This window comes from Urocitellus parryii (genome assembly GCF_045843805.1).
Source record: "Urocitellus parryii isolate mUroPar1 chromosome 13 unlocalized genomic scaffold, mUroPar1.hap1 SUPER_13_unloc_2, whole genome shotgun sequence".
Lineage (NCBI taxonomy): Eukaryota > Metazoa > Chordata > Mammalia > Rodentia > Sciuridae > Urocitellus > Urocitellus parryii.
The window spans coordinates 847,474-868,368 of NW_027551770.1; the positions used below are offsets into that span (position 1 = coordinate 847,474).

General features: G+C 46.5%; 1 pseudogene; it reads left to right on the plus strand.

Annotated features, from left to right (window-relative positions):
• The window catches only part of LOC144251405 (E3 ubiquitin-protein ligase RNF213-like), a 105,875-nt pseudogene that overhangs the window by 60,555 nt on the left and 24,425 nt on the right, over positions 1-20,895 (plus strand).

The following is a 20,895-nucleotide window of genomic DNA, read 5'->3' on the forward strand; positions in this document are numbered from 1 at the left end:
ATCCTTTGACAGAGTAAGAGTAATGGATGAGAATGTCTCCCATGCAGGTGCCCTTAGTGTGTGTCATAGGTGAAAGGTACACTCCAGGTAGGAACATGGATCTTAGGTGGTTCTCCTTAAGAGAGGCTTTTTGCACTGAAAGAGAGGGCTGGCTGGGCCAGTGTCAGAGGCAGAGGCCTCTGTGGGACACAGGTGTTGAGTCTGAATCTGCATCTGTGCAAGAGACCTGGAGGAGATCACTGACAGATAGTAAAGTTCAAGCTTTGAGTGCTGGGTCTCACAGGGATGGAATAGGTGGAGAGACATGTGGAGGGCCTTGTCAGCAGCCTTGAGCTTTGTCTTACCTGCACAGAGAGGAGCTATGAAGCAATATGTATGTGGACATACCCCACTGCCCCAGTGATGGGAATACAGTGGAGCAAGAGACTAACATTGAGAGGATAGAGCTGTCAGGAGGCTGCTGGCATGGTGCAAACTGCAGAAAGTTAGCAGGCAGTAAGGGGAGGAAGGAGGTGGAAGACACCCTTCCTGAGCTCACTGCAGCTTTGTGCAATCACCATGGAGAATTCAGGAATAGCAGTGGGTTTGGCAGCTAGTGGTGGTGACATCCGTTTGGGATAGGTTTGGATGTCTGCTCTATGGTTGGATGTGGGAACCTGAAGCCTATTCATAAGGACAGGCCCAGAGAAGGGGTCTGGAACTGAGTGCAATAGCTACCACTCTGATGCCTGTGCCTCTGTGGTGCTGCAGGCTGTGGAGAGGCCTATAATCCCAGTGGCTTGGGAGGCTGTGGCAGGAGGATGGGAAGTTCAAAGCCAGCCAGCCTCAGCAACTTATGGAGGCCCTAAATTACTTAGTGGGACTCTGTCTCAAAATGAAAATTAAAAGGGCTAAAGGGGTTGGCTTGTAGCACAGTGGTAGAATGCTAGCATGTGTGAGACTCTGGGTTCGACCCTCAGCACCACATAAAAATAAATAAAAAATAAAGGTCCATTAACAACTAAAACATTAATAAATTTTAAAAAAGGGCTGGGGTTGTTGTTCAGTGGTTAAACACCCCTACATCTCATCTCTGGTACTAAAAAAAAAAAAAAAAATAGAAGGGGTCTGGAGAGCTGAGGTCCTACAGGCCTAGGAACATCTGGGTTTGCACCATGGGGTGTGGTCCATGGCAGAGACTTGGGAACTACTGAGGGGAGGAAGAGTTGCCAGTGGCTAACTCCATCTGATAGCAGGAAGCCAGATTACAAGAAGAAATGGCATTGTGCTGAGCCCTAAAGGATCAGGAGGCTCTCAGGTAGGGACCAAAATAGGAAAAGAGACATTGGCTTCTCAGAAGACATCCGAGGCATCTTCTGGCCGGGGCAAGTCTTCTCTCTGTCATCTGTTGACCCTGGAGGTTCTGCTTGCCTCAGCCATTCCTTGTATGTAAAACCTGCTCGGGGTCGGGCTTCTTTTTGTCCCAGTGCCCCCTGGTCCTGGGTTCTAACCCACCATTCTGTGCCCCCGCTTGAATTCTGGCTGATGGCTTGCGCACCCACATTGCAGGTCACCACCTTCTCCAGACTGCTGACGAGCCGTGATTGCGAGGCCCTAGGGGAGGAAGTGAAGGGCTTGGCCCCGAAGCCCATGATCCTGTCACTGCAGCAGTTCGACACCGAGTACTCATTCCTCAAGGAAGTCCGGTGAGGTGTCCTGCCTGCCCATCACCCTCAGCCCCCATCCTAGGTATATGGTATCCCATACTGGGGCATGGTAGCCACTCGAAAGGAACTCTGAGCACTGGACACTGTGAGAAGGTCATTGCTCAGCCTCATGGTATGCCCTTCCAGCCCCTGTCATAAGTGGCCTTCTCCACAGCTGTGTCATCTGTCTCTTGATATTTGTGTAGCCCTTTCCTTCTCCAGTGGATTGCCTCTTCACCTTGTGGAAGGAGACCCTACTGGATGCTGGATTATTCTGCATGGCCTGTGTTTCCCTTCACTTTGTGGAGTGTTGTGATCCATGTTTATGTTTTGTTTTGTTTCACTTATGCTAGGAACTGAACTCATGGCTGCTCTACCACTGAGCCACATCTCCAGCCCTTTTATTATTATTATTATTAATTTGCAGACAGGGTCTTGATGAGTTGCTGAGGCTAGCCTGGAACTTGTGACCCTTGTGCCTCAGCCTACGGAGCCATGGCTGCCTGTGTTTTAGGACAGAGGATTCACTTGGGTGATTCAATTTTTCTTTCAGAAGCAGCTTAATGAAGACAGCCAGACGTAAAATCCTCATTGTCCAGATGGATTTTGATGATGGCGCTCACAGTGCTCAGCTCATTGCATCAGCTAAGTATGTTCTTAGTATTTTTTCTCAGGAAACACAGGAAGCCAAAATCTACCCAGGACCTCCTGAAGAATTTATTTCCTGAAAGCAGTGTGAAAATAAGAATGACTCTCCCTCCCAGCTCCTGACATGGGCTAGGGAAGCTAGAGAGGAAAGGATGAAGGAAAAGGCCAGTAATGGCACAGAATTGGTGAAATGCAAGAAGTGTCAATAATGGAATATTTGTAGTGTGTAGAAGAATGTGTTAAAGCTATGTTTGCAGTCATTTTTTGGTCATTTTAATTTTTAATCACACAATTAGGATTAAAGTTTAGTCTGGGATGTAGCCTTGTGGTACAGCACTTACCTAGCATGTCTGAGGCCCTGGGTTTAATCCGCAGCACTGCATAAAAAGAAAAAAAAAAGTACTTATCATAAGTTTAAGGGCAGTAAAACTATGTAAATAAATTAATATTTATTGGACATTTTTTATGATGACTATAAATCTGTTGCTTTCATAATTGCTGTGTTCTATTACTCATGTAATGTAAGAGTGACTTCTGCCCCTTTAAAGTACTGGGAGCCTAGTACAAAGTTAAGGCTAGCCAGATCCTGCTAGGAGGTGGTCTGACGCCACTGGGGGTGCAAGGGGTGCAAGGGGCACTGTACCTCACTGTACTCTCTCAAAATGGGAAGGCCAACAAGCCCCACCCTCTGGCATGTGAGGGCCCTGAGACATGCCGAGTGGGAGTTCTGATCAGCAGTGAGAGGTAGAAAGTGACCCCACCAACAAGAAGCCATCCTCCTCTCACAAGAGATGTGGTGGCCCCTGGCATTGTGTGGAATGTGGTAAAGCCCCTGACAGCTCCAGGGACACCCAGCAGCCATCTTACACCTTGGCTTTTGCTCAATTGTTTGCTTTGTTTTGATTTTTGTTTTCTAAATAGATACTCTGCTATCAATGAAATCAACAAAATACAAGGAACTCAGGGCTGCATCTTTGTCTATTTCATCACAAAACTGTCCCGGATGGGGAGCAGAGCATCCTATGTGGGATTTCATGGAGGTAGGGCCAAAGATAAGTGACTGTCTTTAAGTATGTCTGGGTTGATTCTCAGGGGTCCCATGCTGCCTACATGTCTAAGTCAGACACCAACTCCAGCTGTCTCTGGGCTTCTTTGGCTCACTGTTCACAGCCATCACCCTGGGACTTGCTGCTGCTCTGTCAGCATGGCCTGGGCTATCTCAGGTGTGCACAGGATAAGCTCCTGCTCCAACTTTTCATTGTACAAATGACTCAGAGATCTTCTCCTTGCAACCAGCCCTAGTGCTGACTCCTTGTGCCTGACTCCTTGATTTGCCTTCAAATCAGCCCAACTCTTTTTCTGTGGAATGATCACAAACTGGATTATGTAAGACAACTGGTATTCTGAGAAGAGGGAAATAAGTTTAATAATTTCACAGATGGAAAGACAACCTGTCAGTATCTTGAAGCACTTTCTAACTAAGTGACAGTATGTATGCTAAGATGCATGTAAAGAACCATAGACAGGATCCAGGTAGCCTTTGCACACCAGTTAATCAGTCTCAACACACAGGTTGATGGTGAGCATGCTGATATGATGTAGTGGAACTGATGGGTTTTGGTGTGTTCAGGGACATAGACTTTGAGGTACTGATCATTCCTCTGTCAGTAGTGTGATTAAACATCTGGACACAGGTGTGTCCCTGCTCATGGCTGCAAGAAGAAAGTGAAAAGACTTGAGAAGACGTGGTAGCTTTGTTCTTCACAGGGCTATGGCGGTCTGTGCACATCGATGACCTCCGGAGGTTCCCAGTCATGTCCTCTGATGTGACTAAGCTGCAGAGTGTTACCATCAGCCAGCTGTTCATGCCAGGAGACAGCCCTGAGCGTGAGTTGCAAGGTTTCAGTCTGGGAAAGTGGGGGCAGAGAGGCAGATGGAAGGTGTCAAGTTAGACAGCTTCCTGTGGGGCTGGAGTCAGGGTTGCCACACTTGAGTTACCTTTGAGTCTTGGCACCTGGCCTCAGCCGGAACTCAGGATGTGACACTGAACTGCCCGGCTCATGGTCAAGATCACCAGGGCCATGGGAAGGCCAAGGAGCAACACCCAGTGTATCAACTGGTGTGCTGTGGGTGATGTGCCCCAGGCTGTGGGACACCTGAACAGTAGATTTTGTGCTAAACTGGGTGACAAATGTCCCCATGACTGGGGCTGCCACTGAAGCTTGGGACAGGAAACCTTGGTGAAGCTCTCAGCCTAGGCACAGACTTGGTGCCACCCTATCCTTTTCCTTCTCCAAGTGGTGACTTGATTGTGTTCCCTTTGCTTGCATCAAAAGGCAACCAGGAGGAGGCGATGGAGGCAGAGACTAGCATGTCAGGGGAGGTGGCAGAAATGGAAATGGAAGAGGAAGGTCCTGAGGAGATGGAATGGGAGGCCGTGGACCTGAGGGGCGGTGATGTGAGTTCTCTGTTCCCCTGTTGGCTGCAGGTGGCTGAGCTGGAGGAGCCCAGGCAGCTGTGCCAGGGTCAGGCTGAGCCCTGCCTTCTCTTTATGCTGGAAGTATGAGGGACTTACCAGGACAAGATCTGTCATTCCCTTCTTTATGAAGACTCCTAGTTAGCTCTGCCCTGTCCCCCAACCACTGACCAAATCCTTGATGTCAGCCACCACCTTGCCAGTGGTCCTCAGGGTGGTTGGGCAGCACACAGGGATCAGCTGGGAGAGGTCTGTAGGTCAGCTTCACCATGGATACTGGCCACTGATGCTTTGGGCACATGGACACGAGGCCACCTTCTTGTGTGGGTAGCGTAGCTTTCACCCACCCTGGACATGACAGCAGCAGATGATGTGCTGTCTCCCTTGGCAGGCACAAGTCCTGGACACCACCAGACTGCTGAGGAGCTGTGTGCAAAGTGCCGTGGGGATGCTCAGGGACCAGGAGAGCAGCACACGCAACATGAGGAGAGTCACCATCCTCCTCAGCCTCTTGAATGGGGACAGTGTGTGCAGTGGTATGAGTCATGTCCTTGCTTCTCATCAGGGAATCAGGTGACTGAGTGTGGCGAGCTGCCCTTCTGGGTTTCTGTGGCTTGGCAGAGGCAGCTGGCATAGTGGGAATCTCAGGACATCTCATGAATTCTGCTCTAGAGTTGGCCTGGCCAGAGGACCTGTGGCTTCCCTCTGTGGGGGAACTGGTCAAGCAGCACAGTGGAGTCTCCAACTTGGTGCTCACAGGTGGACCAAATTATGTCCTTTCTGCCTTTTCACAGCCGCGTTCTTGCGGATATCCAAGATGCGCCTCTCCGTCCTTCTAAAGAAGCAAGAAGAGAACCAGCTCTGCAGTCTGAAGGAGTGGGTGGGGCGAGAGGCTGCGAACCAGGATGCACTCCAGGAGGCCGGCACTTTCAGGTACTGTGAGCAGCAGGCAGTGCAGGGACCTGCTATACTGTCCCAGGGGAAGGAGCACACCAGGTGTTTCTTTCTCCACCTCTGAGGAGGGCAGAACTATGTTTTTGCTCCCTGGATGGTCTCCCTTTCCTAGCACATATCCAAGCCATGCTCCCATTGCCCCTTTGCCACTGTTGCTCTGTCCTTGCTGGGTTTGCCAGCCTCCCTTTTCACTACCCCATGGTCTCCACAGTACTCGGGACCAGTTTTTTCCCCGTGGTCACAAGCAACACCCAGGAACAACTGGACCTGCTTGCACTGCACCCTCAATGCCCATTTCTGGGGCTAGCAGAGCCTTAGGACCCTGCTGGATGTTATGAGTCTTCACTAACACTGTGTGTCTGGGACTTAACATCACATATCCTTGGGGCTAGACAGCCAGCCTCCTTGAAGTCCTTTACACCAGAAGTCCTCTGCTTTTTAGTTAACTGTGTTAAGTAGCCTTGTCTTAATATTCTTTTTGATTCTCAAGTTGTTTAAATTTGGTCTCTTGGAACCCCTTTGAGGTGACTGCATTACTCTGAGAGCACTTCCCAGGGCTCTCAGCTCCTCCAGCCCAGAACCTCTTTCACGACCACCCCTTCCCCATCCTCTGTGCATGTTCTAGTTTGGGGTCTTAAGTCAAGTGATGTCCTTGACTAGTGGGATGTTTGTTTTCTCAGTAGATGTTTTTAAGTTCTCTCTAGAATCCTGTGTACTATATATTCAGGAAAAAAAATTCATACAAAAGGCCTTACTTTATTTTCCAACACAATTACCTAGTAATTCTTGTCCTTTACCATAAGAAATTATAGAATTTTTGTTATTATGTAAAAAACATATCTTTGCAACATGAAAGTGAGATGTAGTTAATTCAACCAATTAAACGCTGTCACTCTAAAGTACTCAGGGTTATTTACAGAAACACCCACAATGAAAGCTGAATTCTAGATGAACATGTTTTCTTACTTAACTTCATCTAGATCAAATTTACGTTCATCTCTTCATCTTTATTATATGGTATCCACAGCTAATTTTTTTTCTTGCAAAGTTTATTTATTTAGTGAAGTTCATTATTATTTGATTTGTTTATAGAACCTAGTTGGCTTGTTCTAAAAAAACATTATATACAAAAACAGCAAATATTTCTTCATCTTTTCAAGGCACTAGTTGCTGTTACTAGATGTAGAATTAAGTTCCATCCAGTCCTGCTTCTAATCTAAGACAATCGCATTTGTGAGTCTCTTACACTTAAAAGTGATGAGAACTTCAACTTGCGGCCCTGGCTTGTAGGCTAGAAGGCTTGTTGACACAGAGGAAGGAGGCATCAAGATCATAGTACTGACTGTGGTGCTGAGCCATTGTCCCCTGTCCTCTGTCCCACCCCTGCTGCAGGCATACCCTTTGGAAGCGGGTCCAAAGCGTAGTCACCCCTCTGCTGGCCAGCATGATCTCCCTCATCGACAGAGATGGCAACCTCGAGCTTCTGATCAGACCAGACTCACCAGCCTGGGCCCGGGACCTGTGGATGTTTATTTTTAGTAACACTAAGTTGCTGAACATTCCGCTTATGATGAATAACATAAGGTGAATGAAAATCCTCACAGCACCCTCAGGAGCTCTCCTGGGCTTGAGAATGTAGGCTCTGCTTTCCAAGGAATGTTTCTCCAGCTTCTTCTATAGCCTAGCGGTCATGGCATCCTGGCAGGTTTTTGTTCCATTTCCTTTTTCCTCATTTTCTTCTCTGAGGGCATCTGTGATAGTTCAGAAAGCCAGGCTGGATTCTGTGTGCAGTGGGGACACCGCCCTTTGGAGAGACTGTCCTTAATCATGCTTGTGTTCCCTTATGCTGTTCCCCTGTTCTGTCAGGGAACCTCCCCAAGTTTTCTGTTCAGATTACAGGGACTTCAGTTCTGGAATGTAGGCCAATAAGATGCAGGAGAGGGGCAGGCACAGGCACTGGAGACTTGGTCCTGCCTGAAGCTTTGGGCCCTTTCTAGGCCCTGCACAGGTGGCCTGCTTTCATTCTGCCTGTAAACAAGGGTTATGAGGTAGCCCTCCAGTTTCTGTGCACTGGGAGCCCTGGCCAGGAAGGCAGACAGCAGCTGTCTATGCAGCCTCAGCACCTTGTCTTGTTTTGATGTGGTGTGGGGGATGGAACCTGAGGCCTCACACTTGCCAGGAAAGCACTCTACCTCAGAGCTACCCCCTCACCCCTGACCCACAGCACCTTCTGAGAATTGTGGCACATGTCCTCTGGTGTTTGGAGCACCATCTCAGGAACTGATTCTCACTAACCTCACCTCACTGCAGATCCAAGAGTGAGATATCCTTTATCGTGGTACAGAACCATATGAGCCTTCCCGAGGGTGCTTGCAACAGTGTCCCCTTCAGCTGGAGAATCAGGGACTATCTGGAAGACCTCTGGGTCCAGGCCCAGTACATCACAGATGCAAAAGGTGAGTCCTACTCAAGATGGGCCAGATACAGCCCTGGTGAAGCAGCCTTTACCCACAAAGACACTGCCTGACTATCAGCGGGCAGACAGCAGCTAGCACCTGGTAAATTCTGGGACTTGTAGTTCTCACACTTTGCATGTGGAATAGACTCAAGTTCATGTCTTACCTTCATTTTGAAATGTCTGCTGAAGAAATGAGTCTCCAGGAGATCAGAAGCCTTTAAGTCATGCCGTGAAGGGAGGCTGTGAGGTGATTTCTAGTGGCTCACTTGCTGGCAGTCTGGTGAACTAGAGCATGTTCCAGCAGGGATGAAGCTTACTTCCTGCTGCAAGTTGACCATTCCTGTTCTGAGGCTTAGACCCAGGAAACAGCCCCTTTAAGCTTTCTCAGCAAATGCTAGCAATGAAAGGAACATGACCCTTTTCCCCATGCTGAGCCATTGTTTCCTCCTGCGTCATAGCTGGGGGCTGAGTTTGGCCATAGTCATTTCAGAAAAGCCAGTGGCAGTGCTATGTTTTTTGAAAAGTCACTTTTCAGATACATGTGAAATCATCTTTTCTTTTTTCTTTTTTTTTCTTCTTTATAAAAAAAAGTGTGTTTATTTGAACACTGTTGACATTATGATGAAGAAATATCACTTGAAAAGAAGCCATTTGTCATTTACTGTGTCAGCCCCTCTGTTCAGGAGCTATGTCATCTTTCATCTGTAGAGGCAGAAAATACATTAAAGGAAACATCATGGTTTATCATCGATGTCACTTTTGCATGGTGGTCTTGAATGTTTGGTCTCTAATATCATAAGGCAGAATATATAAATACTAGCTTGTAAAGGGGGAAGAAATATTCTAATTCTCTACTGCCCTCACCTATAACGATTTTAGTTTAAAACCTTTCATTTACCTGCTTGAGTTTATTTTTTTGTTCATAAAACTGAAAATTATTGCTTGTTAAAAGAGATAAGTGTATTGTAAAAAAAGCAAATGATAGGTTTTATGTCATTGTATCTCTGTTGTTATTGTCTGATATTTACTTTTTTTTTTTTATTGGTTGTTCAAAACATTACAAAGCTCTTGACATATCATGTTTCATACATTAGATTCAAGTTGGTTATGAACTCCCAATTTTACCCCAAATGCAGATGGCAGAATCACATCTGTTACACATCCACATTTTTACATGTACTTAGAGAACCAGTATGCTCAATGTGAACTTGCTTTCTTGGGCTTGCATTCTGCCACTTGTCCTAAACCAAAGTGAAGCAGTTGGTCTCCTGCTGAGAGAGTGTTTCTTCCCCTGGGGGAATGCCCTGCCTGGACCTGCTTGTCCAGCTGAGTTTGAAGTAGGTAGCCAACTCCCCATCTGCTGGAAGGCAAATCTCTCTGATTGGTGTAGTCTCTGACCCCAGCCCTAAAGAGAAGCCCACTCAGTCGTGATTCCCTGGCTTACTTACTTGGGCCCATTACACTGAACAGACTTGCAGCACAAAACTTAGGCTACCTCATATGTTTTTTCCTGTTGGAGTTAGTGTGGATTTTGTGACCTAAATTGAATGTTGATCCTGCCTTCCTTTCTATGTCACCTAGGCTACACATCCACCATACTCTATTCCAATAATGGAACTTTGTCTTTGAAATGCCCCAGGGTGCTACACTAGCCTGTGGCTCCTTACTGGGGAGCAAGTTTCTCTCAGCTATGGCTTCACTTGTCTCAAGCCGCTCTGGCTTCCTCCCTGCAGGACGGTCAGAGAAGTTAGTGGAAATCTTCCAGCAGACTCCCCTGGGCGTGTTTCTTGCCAAGCTCCCTGGAGATCACCAGCAGGAGCTGGTTCAGTGCTACTTGAGAGACTTCCTGCTCTTAACCATGAAAGTGTCCACCTGGGAGGAGATGAAGGTAGGTATCCACTCAAGGTCAAGTGTGAAAATTGCATGGTATAGACTGGGGACAAACACAGGAACTCAACTTCTGAGAGCTGGTGCTGCCATGTGGGGGAACAAAATGAAGCCACACAGGATGCTAGTCTGAGAATGTCCCCCAAGGTGCTCAGAACACAGGGCCAGTCCTCATCACTCCCCAAGGCCTCCTGGAATGGGATGTTCTAGTACCTTGAGAAGCTCTCCAGGTTCCTTGTAGCACCCTCTTGAAATTGTTGAGTTTCTCTTGACAAATTTAAGATAAATAGGTAACTGATGTCTTACGGTAAGAATAATAAGTGAAATTCAATGGGAAAGTTGATACTTTTTTTGTTTCTGGAGCTGGGGAGAAAATCAAGAGCCTCAGGCATGCTAGGCAAGTGCTGACTGCAGAGTAGCAGCCCAGCCCAAGATGGAAACTTAAAGAACATTGAAGAACATACTCTAGCCAGCATGAGGGAAGGTTAGCGAGATCTTTTGGGGAATGAGCAGAATTATCCTGATTTCAAAAATGGGTATAATTTATAAGCCAGCTACACAGGGCATAATTGTGCAGGAATCTAGAAAGCTTTGCTCACATGCTCAGCCCCACCAGGCAGTCAAAAGATAAACAGTCTCCAGATGCCAGTTGTACCTGCTCATCTGGAAAAACTGAGTTTTCAAAAAGAAGGGCAGGCTCACAGGCTTCCTGGGCAGGTACTGAGCAGTGGTCACATGGCAGGGTGGTTGGACAGTGCTCACAGCAAGGCTTTCCAGCCTTGTTTCTGATCACAAAGAATTAAAAACAATTTAAGTGTTCAAATAAATGAAGGAGGGACAAATTAAAGTAGGACCATTTTAAAATAGTTGTTTGCAACCATTGAAAACAATATTTTCACAGATAATGAGTGGTAGAGGAATTCTTATAACCTAATCTTGAGTGGAAAAAATCAGGAACACAGTGATTCTGATTTGAGGATGATTCTGAGGAAAGGAACAGTTAGGAAAATGGCTAGAGACTCTACTAAAAAGCAGTCAGGAAATAGGAAGTCTGATTTGTAATTTTATTTTTTTGTGGTTTTTGAATAGTTCTGAATTCCTACAGGAAAACATCTCTTTATGATTCAAAAATACATACTGAAAACCCTTGAAAACCCCAGTTTCTGCAGATGGCCCTGTGGTCCTGTGTCTGTGAGCTGCAAGGAGCCTCAGGGAGTCCTGTGGATGTGCTCTGCCTGCCGTGGGTGCACCTGGCCTATCAGCATTTCAGGACCCGGCTGCACAACTTCTCCAGAATCTTGACCATCCACCCACAGATTCTGCAGAGCCTCACTGAAGCTGCACAAAAGCACCACATGGCTGGCAGTGAGATGGTACAACCCTTCGGGAGGCTCAGGCCCTTGGCCTGTCCCTGGGAGCAGAAGGAGAAACCCTTTAGGGGTGTGTGAATCAGCATAGCCCAGAGGTTTTGGGAACAGCTGTGCTTCCTGTATCCCGAGACCCAAAGGAGCAGGTTAAGAGCCTGGAATACAAGGACACACTGCCTCTGCTGGGACCTCTGGCCTAAGGAAGCCTCAGCCAAAGAAGAGGGTGGGTGGAAGGGCAAGGGCCCTGTGGGGTCATGTGACTGTTCTCCTCTTCCCAGACACTGGATGCATTTGCTGCAATGGCCTGTGCTGAAATGCTGACAAGAGACATCTTGAAGCCAAGTCCCCAGGCCTGGCTGCAGCTGGTGAAGAAGCTGTCCATACCGCTGGAGCTCGTCTGCTCTGATGGGTACTTTCAAGGAAGTGGGAGCACAGCCAGAGCTGTCACTGCAGAGGTCAGGTGAGATCCAGAGTCGGCTCTCCCTGGCATGCTCAGCCTGTGCTCACCAGTGGACTCCAGGTCCTGGAACACCTGGCAGCAGGGAGAGCAGGTGCTCCTGCCATGGGAGGGGCTCTTTGTGCACTCAATCTGCCCTCGATGAACCCTGTCAAGTGCCAGGCATCTCGTTAGACACTGGAGAAAGAGGAAAACCACATGCAGGGAGGCCATGGTGCGCCAGAGCCACAGAAAGGCAGGCAGGTTATTAAGCTGCACCTTGAGAACCACTGTGGTGGCAGGGAGCCATCAGAAAGGACAAGGTTGGGCAGGGCAAGCAGAGGGGCAGGCCTTCAGTGTTGGGGAGAGTCCCAATCCATGCTGGGCTGTGAGAGTCAAGAGGGATTTACTGTATGCAGGATTGTCAGAGAGTAGGCACAGTGGCAGTGCATGCTGAGGTAGCAAAGTGAGACTCCAAGTCCTGCCTGCACAGAGCACTGGGGGAGTGCTGAGGGCAGGGCTGGTGGATAACCCCTCCTGTCAGCTCACCTTCCCATGCTGCCTTACATCCGCCCTCTCGTCCCCTCCTCCTGTCTCACAGTCCTCTGTTAGAGCTGAGTGTGTAACACCCTCTTTTGACAGAACCCAGTGGAATCGTGTTTTCCCCATTGCACTCTTTGTGGAGCACGTGCTCCTGGGGACTGAGAGCCAGATTCCTGAGCTGTGTCAGCTGGTGACCAAGTACGTCTTTTCACTAGACAAGGTGAGCACTGGGCACTTCTCTTGGTCAAATGCAGAGTTTGGGAGCCCACTCTGCCCTCATCTGCAGGTCAATGCTGGGCTCTCACTCAGTCGCACAGGGGAATGTGGCTCCTCAGCCAGCCATTGCATGGATAAGCTCAGTTGTTCAAGAGTTTGCCCTCCCTGATTGCCGAGTTGGGGCATGTCACTTAGGAATGATTGTACAGAATTGGACTTCTTCAGGGAACTTGCTTGTGGATGCTTTGCAAGAGCTGAATGGTTAGGTTCTACCCACCTCTAGGATGACCTAGAGCAGGCCAGCAGCCTAGCCCTTAGGGGCAAATTCACCACCATCCTCGGCAGGATGATAGCAATGCAGGAGAATGCCACTGGAGGTGGGACTTCAAAATACATGATGTCCATGGGACCATGGGAACAGGAAACCATTGAGCCTCTGCCCCCAACACCAGATAAAGCTGATGATGTTGCAACCAGTACCCCTCAGAGAAAGCCACCATCTCTGTGGCTTTCCACCAAAAACAGCCACTCAGCACAACACGGTTCCTACCTGTGTCACCCTGTGACCTTGGGCTAGGGTAACTAGCTCATGAGCACATCCTGTGGGTGTACAGCCATTGGCCTCCAGTGTACCCACTGTCAGGGTGTCTGAGAAAGACCACTTAGGTGTGCAGTCTTTGAAATGCAGGTAGGTGCACCAGAAGGAGATTGGCATAGATGCCAGGTGCCAGCGTATTCAGACTTAATCAGAATGTCACAGGACTTGTGCAGGATGGCCTATACGGGCCAGAGCTTGCTAACACTCCTAGGGTGCCAGGGGCCCACACTGCTTCTCGCTTACTCTTCTGTCCTCCTCAGCAGCTACCTTCCAGCTACTTGTCTTCAAAGTCTATTCCTGCTGTCATAGCCTGGGGAGCAAAAGAAGGGAGTGGCAGTGCCAGGGATGGAACCAGGGCCTCACATATGCTAGGCTGGAATCCTGCCACTGAGCCACACCCCAGCCCCTGCACACAATGCCTTTAAGAACACAGCCCAGGCTGGGCATGGAAGCACCTGCCTGTAACCCTAGCAGCCCGGGAGGCTGAGGCAGGAGGATTGTGAATACAAAATCAGCCTTAGCAACAGCAAGGCACTGAGCAACTCAGTAAGACTGTCTCTTAATAAAATACAAAATAGGGCTGGGGATGAGGTTTAGTAGTTAAGTGCCCCTGAGTTTAATTCCCAGTACCAAAAATTTTTAAAAAAGAACACAGCCCAGGACACACACACACACACACACACACACACACACACACACACACACACAGTACAGCTCATATTTCATTGTCCTAAACTAAGTCCCTTGGCCTCATCTAGGTGAAAGAAGATGGGAAACCTTTCTCAGAGTATGCTTATGTGCCATGTAACTTAGAGGGTTTTTTAAATATTTTTTTTTTGGCTTTTTGTTGTTGTTTTGAGAAAAAGGAAAAAGAAATTTTATTGCTTGGCTAGCAAAGGAGAAACACAAGGGACTCCTGTCCCAGAGGCTGTGATTCCTCTATCAGGGGGAACAGAGAGTTTTTTAAAGAGGCTATTCAAAGGAATTCTGTTTTCCAGGATTAGGAAGGAGATATTAGATAGATCAGGGAGGAGAGAAAAACAGGTATACTTTAGAGCAGCAAAGCTATGTTCAAAGTATGAACTGGACCACTCTTGTGGAGGTTCTTAAAGGAAAAGTAGAGAAAAAAATGGTGAGAAGGAGCATGTATCTGCCCTATGGCCACAGGCATCCTGGACCACCTTCCCACATGGCCTGGACACAGCTCTCTCCAAGTCTTTCCTGTACCATCCAGGACCCTCAGACCCTGGGGATGCACTGGGTACTCAGCCAGGTCCAGTGTGGTCTCTGGTGGTCAGGTAGCCTGCTAGCTGAGAGATGGGTTTTCTGGCCCTGAGAGCTGGCATGCACCTGTTCATGGGAGACTTTTTCCCCAATGTAATGACCTCAAAAACTTCACAGGTTTCTGGTTCATTTCCTTCTAATCAGATCCCTGTGCAACTAACCATAGCCACAGATGCTACCCAGTTAGTTCCCGAGCTTGAAGCCTGTGTTGTACACTGGTCTGTGCTCTGTGCATTTCCTCCAGCTACAGGGAATCCCTACAGCTCCATTCATTGGCTACCTGAGCCTGGAAAGGGTGCTGCCCTGGATTGATGTTTGCTGTTCTCCTCCTATGGTTAGAAGTTTAAGTGAAACTGTGGGGGATGTCTGGGGCCTGAGTCTTACCTCCTGCAGACTGCCACTTCAGAGCTGACTCCTACACCCCTGGATATTGGTAAAAGCTGAAAGTAGCCAGCACATGATGGGTATTCGAGTCTTGTCCATCAGCTCTGACAGGAGGGTTAGACATGGCAGACACAGTTAGGTCTTAGGTGGGTAGGTAGTCTGCAGAGAAAGATGCAAGGGAGATCAATTCTCATGGCTCATGTCTGTAATGCATATTTTTCCACAAGTTTCAGGAAACTGGGTTTCCCTTCTGCCCTAACATTAGTCTCCCCAACCAGCACCCCACCACTGGGCCACTGCTGCTTTTTTTTAAGTGTGCTAAAATATACATAACACAGAATGCACCATGTAAACACTTTTAAACATATAGTCAGCGACATCAAGCACAGGGTGTTGTGCTGCCACCAGATCATGCTCCAGAGTGTCCTTACCTCCCTCCACACACACATGGACTCCCCAGCCATGTAGATCCTTGATCTACTTTCTATCTGTCACTCTGATTACCACAGGCAACTCACATAAGTAGAGTTGTTTAGCATTTGTCTTTGGTTTCTGGTTTGTGTCACCTAGCATGATGTTTTCAAGGTTCATCTGTATGGTGGCAAGTTTCAGCATTCAACCTTCTTAGGGCTGGATAATGAATGCCACTGTATGGGTGACACTGAATCTGTCCACTCATCTGTTAATGGGCACTCAGGCTGTTTCCACCTTCTGGCTGTTGTGATTGCTGTGAACTTATTTGAGGCCTGCTTTTACTTCTTTTGGATGTGTACCTAGAAGGGGACTTACTGTGTCAATTTATTACATTTCTCTCTAGCTGGGGATGCTCCACCACTAAACTACATCTCAGCCTATTGTTTTACTTTAGGACAGAATCTGGCTTAGTTGCTAAGGCTAACCTTAAATATGTGATCCTTCTGCCTCAGCCTCTGACCTCACTAGGTATATACTACTGTGCCCAGCTCAGAGAGTTTTGATGTGCATTGCCATGATAATTAATGATGCTGAACATTTTTTCATGTTCTTCTCAGGTATGTATGCATCTTTGGAGAAATGTCTAAGTCCTTTGCCCTTTGCTGAGTGGGTTGTTAATTAACGAATCAAATTTATCAGGATATTAAACACACATCATTTCCAAGTATTATCAACCTTGGGAATTCAAGGATGGCTCAAAAAATATCTACAAATGTCATCAGTTATATAAATGAAAAAATAAACTCTAAATGATAATTTCAAAAGGTAGAGAGAACATTTGACAAAAATTTATGATTTAGAAAAAAATGCCCTAGGCAAAGTAGAAATAGGGAACTGTCCTTACTTGTATAATGCAGAGTGGACATTTGTGCTAACATCTGTACTAACATTTATGCCTGACGACAAACTTTCAGAAACAGCATTAAATCACTAAATTCACTATCCTGTTCAGGTCCTTGGCCCATTTATTGATTGGGTTGCTTGTCTTTTTGGTGCTTAGCTTTTTGAGTTCTTTATATACCCTAGAGATTAATGATGTGTGAGTGGTAAAGATTTGTTCCCAAGATGTAGGCTCTCTATTCACCTCACAGATTGTTTCATTTGCTGAGAAGAAACTTTTTAGTTTGACTCCATCCCATTTATTGATTCTTGATTTTAATTCTTGCACCAAAGGAATCTTATTAAGGAAGTTGGGGCCTAATTCCACATGATGCAGATTAGGGCCTACTTTTTCTTCTGTTAGACACAGGGTCTCTGGTTTCATTCCTAGGTCCTTGATCCATTTGGGGTTGAGTTTTGTGCATGGTGAGAAATACAAGTTTAATTTCATTTTGTTGCATATGGATTTCCAGTTTTCCCAGAACCATTTGTTGAAGAGGCTATCTTTTCTCCAACACATGTTTTTGGTGCCTTTGTCTAATATAAGATAATTGTAATTTTGTGGGTTAGTCTCTGTTCCTCTATTCTGTACCATTGGTCTACCAGTCTGTTTAGGTGCTGATACCATTCTTTTTTTTTTTTTTTTTTTTGTTACTGTCGCTCTATAGTATAGTTTAAGTTGTGGTATAATGATGCCACCTGCTTCACTCTTCCTGCTAAAAATTGCTTAGACACTTCTTAGACGATGATATACAATCAATCAAAAAATATATGGAAAATGTTCATCATCATTAGCAATTAGAGAAATGCAAACCAAAACTACTCTAAGATTTCATCTCACTCCAGTCAGAATGGCAGCTATTATAAATACAAACAACAATAAGTGTTGGCGATGATGTAAGAAAAAAGGTACATTCATACACTGCTGGTGGGGCTGCAAATTGGTGCAGCCATTATGGAAAGCAGTATGGAGATTTATTGGAAAATTGGGAATGAAACTACCATTTGACCCAGCTATCCCTCTCCTCAGTCTATATCCAAACGACTTAAAAACAGCATATTACAGGGACACAGCCATATCAATGTTTATAGCAGCACAATTCACAATAGCTAAACTGTGGAAACAACCTAGATGCCCTTCAGTAGATGAATGGATAAAAAAAAATGTGGCATATATACACAATGGAATATTACTCATCAATAAAAGAGAATAAAATCATGGCATTTGCAGCTAAATGGATGGAGTTAGAGAAGATAATGCTAAGTGAAGTTAGCCAATCCCAAAATATCAAATGTCAAATGTTTCCTCTGATATAAGAAGGCTGGTTCATAGTGAGGTAGGGATGGGGAATGTGGGAGGAATAGATTAACTCTAGATAGGGCAGAGGGGTGGAAGGGAAAGGGAGAAGGTATGGTATTAGAAATGATTGTGGAATGTGATGGACATTATTATCCAAAAGACAAAGACAAGAATTGGTGTGAATATACTTTATATACAGTGAGAGATATGAAAACTTGTCCTCTATTTGTGTAATAAGAATTGTAATGCATTCCACTGTCATATATACATAGAAAAATTAATTAAAAAATAAAATAATTTGAGAAAAAATAAATTCTCCATGAATTGCTGGGGATGTGCATTTCTATGGTGCTCTGGTGGAACTCAGGGCCTCACGCATGCCAGAAAAGTGTTGTACCACCCAGCTGCTTCCCAGCCCAACCTTTTGTTTTTACTGAAGCAGACATATGCTAGATTGTTTGTACAGGACTGTTCAGAATCACAAAAACTCAAGTACACACTAAATACTGGTTACTGGAAACAGGTATCTGGAAGAATATTCATTTGGACTGCTATACAGTGGTTAAAGCAGCTGAGCTGTTTACCAGGAAGTCACTGAAGGGGCCTGCAGTGAGGCCTCCCAGGCCTGAGGGCAGAATGGTGCAGGACAATGGCAGGGTGTTTACACAGGTGCACACAAGTCCTCAGAGAAGCTTAGGAATGTGGGGAGGGGACTTGACCAAAAAGGGTTGCCCATGTTGCCACAACTGGATGTATATATGTTGTTCCTGTAAAATAGGATCTAGCCAGCGGTGGTGGTACACCCCTATAGTCCCAGCTCCTTGGGAGGCTGAGGCAGGTGGACTGCTTGAGTTCAGGAATTTGAGAGCAGCTTGGACAACATAGTAATACCCTCTCTCTAAGTAAATAAAGAAAACAAGATCTAAAGCAAATATTCCAAAAATGCTCAAGTCTCTTAGAGCTTAATGGTGTGTACACAATGGTCATTACATTATCATCATTTAAAGTTTGAAATACCTCATGATGAGGAAAGGGGGTAGACCTGAAAAGGAGGAGGAAGATGGAAAATGACATTGGGAATTCAGTCCTTCTCTTCAAAAAGCAGTGGGGCCACAAGGATTTGAAAGGATGGGAAACTGCTAAGAATTCCCCAGGCCTTGGGCTGCCCCAGGGCACAGCTGATCCCTGTCCCTCCTGGATGGGTGCCACCCCTCACCAGGCCTTTCCCCTCCAGTGTCTTCAAGAAAACTCTGACCTCAAGACCCACAGGCCTTTTGTGGCTGTGATGACCACTCTCTGTGAATGCAAGGAGCAAGCCAGCAAGAGTCTGGCCAGGTGAGAGGGGTCTGGGAGGAGGGAGCACTGGGAGGAGGGAGTGCTGCCCCTGGGGTGCACTGGCACCTCCAAACCAGTGTCTGCCTTGAACCCCATCACCTGCTTGGATTCCAGGTGTGGAGTGCAGCTGTGCCCCACCTGCCTGGGAGACGCTCATGATCCTGTGTGTCTGCCCTGTGACCATGTGTACTGCCTGATGTGCATCAAGAGCTGGCTTGTCCCTGGGCAGATGATTTGCCCCTCCTGTTTAACTGACCTGCCAGATAATTTCTCTGTGACAGTTTCCCAAGAGCACAGGTAAAACACTCTTTTTCTTTAAAAGTCTTCCTCTTTTCTCTTTTTTTCCAGATATAATATTCAGAAATTTAATTTCTATTAACCTTTGTGTGATTAAAGCCTGGCTTCAGAGAACTGTCTGAAGTAAGACTTGGGCACTTCTTAGATGATGGGTGTCTCTGAATTCCTCTCTCCCCAACACACACACACACCTGACAAGATTTTGAGACTGCAAAATTCAGAAATAAATGAAGCCCTTGAAAGAGATCCAAGAAACTTAGATACAGCTTCTCCATCCTCCTTTTCGCATAGGTGGCAGGTGCAGGGGTGAATCCCATGCCTTTTGCATAGGCAAGCAAACCCTCTACCATTGAGCCACACACCAGCTCTCTCCCAGCCTCTGGGAGGTCAGGAAGGGGAGCTGTGGGCTTCAGACAATGGTCATGCTTCATCAGTGATTGCTTTTTCTTCTGTTTCCTCCCAATGGAGAGGATCTATGACAAGCTTAGGCAGGTTAAATGATTGAGGTGTTCCTGGAAGAGATGTGTGTAGATGCTGCTGCAGTTTTTAAGACCAGCTAATCAACAAAAGTAGATATTTGAATCTCTTGATGTAAAACAACATGCTGTCCAAATCTCAAATCATTCTTCTTGCAGGGATTTGGGAACACGGTCTCTGAGTCTTCTGACTGGGTTTTCGCTGTTTCCTTAGGGTGGCCATTGGGAAACACGCCCAGTTCCGGCAGATGTGCAACAGTTTCTTCATGGACCTGATTTCTACCATGTGCTTCAAAGACAATAACCCTCCTGAGAAGAACGTGATTGATGGGCTTCTGTCTCTACTCTTCGTGCAGAAGGAGCTCTTGAGAGATGCTCCCCAACGTGAGTTGCTTTCTTCTTTCAAATCTTGATTCAGTTCCTCTCTGTTTTGTGCCATGATATGAGCAATAGCACCTTTCTCTTTCTGGCTAAGGATACCAGGAACACACGAAGTCTCTCTCACCATTTGATGATGCTGTGGATAAGACTCCTGTCGTCCGCTCTGTGGTGCTGAAGCTGCTCCTGAAATACAGGTAGGAGCAGCTCCCTGAAGGCACACTTCTCTGAGGCCTTGGCTTCTCTGGCCTGTGTTGTGCTTAGTCTTTGTGCCAACACATATCCTTATGCATAATTGGGGAAAGTTTCTTCAGTGTGTTTAGACATGTCTCTGTGGGCATATTGTTATGCTCGAATTCGGGACCCCTAAAAGACCACCAGAGACCAAGATCGATGTAAGAAGCAAAGAGGTGTTTATTGCAAGCTAGCTCAGTCCTCTGCGCACACAGCAACTTGTGGCACTGAGAGGCCCCAAGCCCAGGGGTTGCAGCAGTTTTATACACTCTTTGGGGAAGACAGGGACTTCACATACATCATAGCATCTCTTAGCAAATCATCACACACTGCGGGAAAATCAAACAACAACTCTTAACATTGATTAGCACATTCACTGGTGGGAACAAGTGGGGTAAGGGTGATTGGTTAGTACCAGAGGGGAATTCATTTGAATGGATTCATTTAAGCCACAAGGAGTGTACATGCTGAACTACATGGTTTCCCAACATGTTATCAACCACCATAAACTACCAGAAGGGTCATCTGGCATCCCAGGTATTTTTCCTGTCTCATGCTGATTGGTGGTTGCTAGGGGGTTGCTATG